General features: G+C 38.2%; 1 pseudogene; it reads right to left on the bottom strand.

The window, feature by feature from the left end:
- Positions 1-6: 6 nt before the first annotated feature.
- LOC143601669 (phytochrome B pseudogene) lies at positions 7-2077 on the bottom strand (annotated as a pseudogene).
- Between the last annotated feature and the right edge of the window lie 1628 nt (positions 2078-3705).

Genomic DNA, 3705 nt, shown 5'->3' on the forward strand with positions numbered 1-3705 from the left:
TAAAGCATGAGTAAGAAGTTTGACAACAGTTTCTTCCGATTCTTTATAAATGAGATCCCGAACCAACGACTTCCCCATGGCTTCATTCACTGGTAAGCCCGTCAATTCTGCAATCTTTGCATTCCATCCGTTTATCCGACCCTCAACATCCACAGCAAATATAGGAGCAGTTGCAGTCTCAATCAATCTAACCATTTCTCTTGCAACCGAGCTAAGTTCATCCACCCCTTCCAGCCCCATTTCTTCAATTTGAACCTTAACAACCGCTTTCGAATTGCTTTCTTCAGGATCTTTAAACGAGTCTCTTAATATAAGCTGTAAAGAGTGAATGGCATCCATTTCCGCATTCTCCCATGGCAAACTTCTACTTTTAACAACTTCTAAAAACGCATTAAACGAAGAACGCGGATGCATTCTTTGACCGTCATCTTTATCCTCAGGATGATGCTTCGCTCCACCCCACTTGATCTCTTTTGCAGTGTGGGACCGGAACCAAAACAAGAAATCTTTAGATGTTATGTAAGCAACCGCCATCCCACAAACCGCATCACCAAGTGAAGCTGCACCAGGGTACCCTGCATCGGCTAAGCTATCAGTGCTTAAACCAGTTGAATCCGTATGACAAGCTAATAACCAGTCAACAATATCTTTGATTTGCGTTTCGGTCGGTGTAATGCCTAAAGGGTAGTACTTTTCTTGATAATATAGAGCCGCCCCGTCACATTTCACAAGATCCATGATACTTGGACTCTGAGTCACAATACCCGTCGGTGAATCTCGAAGAATCATATCACATAACAACGTTTGTGTTCTCAGAATCCGTTTTTCTGACATCTGTGAAGCCAGTTGTAACTCTAGATTCAACTGGAGCCCGAATGCTTGCATCAAAAACTCACACGCATACCGTAAAGGAAACGGAATGCATCGTGCAGACGTATGATGACAAACCACTAATCCCCACAGCCCCATCGTCCCTCTCCCGCTTGCACCGTCTTCATTCCCGTTTATAATAACCGCCAAGGCTAACGAAGCTATCGAACCCATGTTAGCCATGTATTGAGCATGGCAACCATGAGGGGCTCGAAGGGTCGAACCCACCAAACACAACGGCTGCATCAAGTTATCATCTTGGATTACACGAACCGGAGTAGCATGACAATCAACAATCATCCTCACACGATTCTGCCTAAACAAGAATCTCGAAGCCTGCGGGATATCAGTTGCAGGATAATGCAACCCAATATACGGATCCAAATCGGCCCGCTTACTTTCAGCCACCACCTCACCATGCTCATCTTCATGAAACTTATACACCATGACCCGATCATACCCCGTAAGCTCCCTCACATTCTGCACAACCGTATCACACAAAAGCTTAATATCACCACCAGGCAACGCCTGCAAATTCGAAATAGCCCGAACCGCAAGCTTCTGAGACTGCACGGCCCCAGCAATCGACAAAGCCGGATCCTCGGTCCTAGCAGGCTCTAAATCAATAACTATCCCCACATCAATCCTATGCAAAATGGCATAAAACGGTTTGCCTGAATTCTTAGAATGAACCCAAACAGGGTTCAAGAGAGTAATCTCACGGGCCTGAAAAGCCCGTTCGAGCAAAACCGCACTGGACGGGGTGAACAGCGTCTTGACATCGGTCCCAATTGTCAAGATTTCGGGCTTTTCGAGACTGGGAACAGACTGTGGAGCTAACCCTAAACTTTCTCTAGCGTTTTCGCTAAAGGCGATAACCCGAAAAGTATTATTATCAATAGCAATCATACAGCCAAAGGGCTGGATGTGACCACCTCTTTGAATCTTGGACAAGTAAGCAGTCATTTGCTGTTCAGCAATGGAATCAGTGGCAGTTTTGATTGACTGTGAGTAGTCAAAAGACTTACCAGACTCACCAGACTGTTCATAGACAGCATGGAGTCTGGCGTCAACTGCATACTGAGCAATGGCTTTGCTCATGGAGTCAACTCTGTTGTTGGTATTTGCTGCACTTGTGGAAGGTGTTGAGGAAGGAGAAGGTTGTTGGGGATGAACCCTAGAGCTTGCTCTGCTGCCTGAAGCCATGGGTCTGCTTCAAACTAATCTAATCTAAAATGGGTGTAATAATAATATCAAGAAGCATAGATGATGATGAAGAAGAAGAAGAAGAAGATGTGGTGGTGAAACATGTTCTGTTTTGGGTTTGGTTTGAAGATGAGATGAGTTGAGTTGAGAGGTGATGTGTTGATTCTCTCTCATCTCACAAGCATTATTTAACAAGATATTATTATTATTATTAATCAGGATACTGTATTCTATTCTATTCTGTTATTATTATTTCATACAAATACCGTATATGATGGTGAAAAACATTTTATTATTGGTTTTATTAGATCTCTCTCTTGAAGAAAATACAAACTATTTATTTGTTGACTCAACTAATTAATTTGTACTTTTGCGTTGGAATTTGGAAATACTCGAGACCAGTTGATCTAGCGGTAGCATAATAATTTTGCTAATGGAAGCAATTTAAAATCAGTTGATTTTTTAGTTATGGGTTTCCTTATGAGTGAGTCAAGTCACCATATTATATTATTCGGATAAAATTGTGATTCATTTATTAGGATGATATCGGGTGTCCTTACCTTTATTATTCAAGAAAAAGTTCTTGGAATTCGGATGACAGTTAAATGACACTAATTAAAATATTTGTGTTTACTTTAAAAATAAAAATATTTGGAATTTGGGTGATTCTTGATGAATGTGTCTTCGTTAGTTTAGACGATTCTGAATATGTGATTATGTTTATTTTGTTTTTCTTGACATTTTGATGTAAACTTTGTGAAAACGAAATTCTATTTAGAATATGGATATTTAAGCATCAGAGCCTCATAGGCTATATCGAGTGTCAGTAACTATACCTGACTGAACAGGATTAGTGACGATATTGATATTGTCGAAAACAATCCATGTACTTATTTTTATGATTTTCAATCACCATAAAACACGTATCATGTTCTTTTAGACGTATGGGTCACACAAAAGAAAGTTTTGTGAAATCAAATCATTATAAATGCATTTTCTTTTCTTTTATCTTGTAATAAACAAACATATAAGTAAATGCTTAATTTTGTAATACATACAGGTTGTATTTTTAACACCATCGGAACCAATGTAGGGAAATCCCAGTAGTATTATTAAGAGCATTCTCATCTCACCCTCTATATCTAAACTAAAAATTACATTAAAACTCACTATATTTTCTCTCTCCATTTCAATTAAATAATATTTTTTTATACATTTATCATTAACTTTTCTCTCTCTGTCACTCACAATCACTTTAAAAAAATATTAAAAAATTATAGTGTGTTAACAGTAATTTTTCAAATATACAGAAAAATCAGTGTTTTTTTCTAAAATATAAAAACTATTCACTCATACCATCCTAAATCACTCTCTAAATTATAAAAACACCCCTCACATAAAATAAAAGATTGGAAGAGAATCCTCTAAACAATATAAACGTCATTGTTGTGTGGAGGAAAATGCAAGTCATACATAAGAAAGAGTAGCATCCCAAATCCTAATAGCAGATTTTGAGGATGATGTGGCGTCAAACCCATTTGTTTTTATTGGGATTGGTAGGGAGCTCTTCTTGTTTTATTAGTTAGTTTTTCTATATATTAATAAATAATTGATTTATCAATCAAGCTT

The sequence above is a fragment of the Bidens hawaiensis genome, unplaced genomic scaffold (genome assembly GCF_021521415.1).
Source record: "Bidens hawaiensis isolate Kalapana, Puna unplaced genomic scaffold, B.hawaiensis_p1.1 tig00056937_1, whole genome shotgun sequence".
In the NCBI taxonomy this organism is placed as follows: Eukaryota; Viridiplantae; Streptophyta; class Magnoliopsida; order Asterales; family Asteraceae; genus Bidens; species Bidens hawaiensis.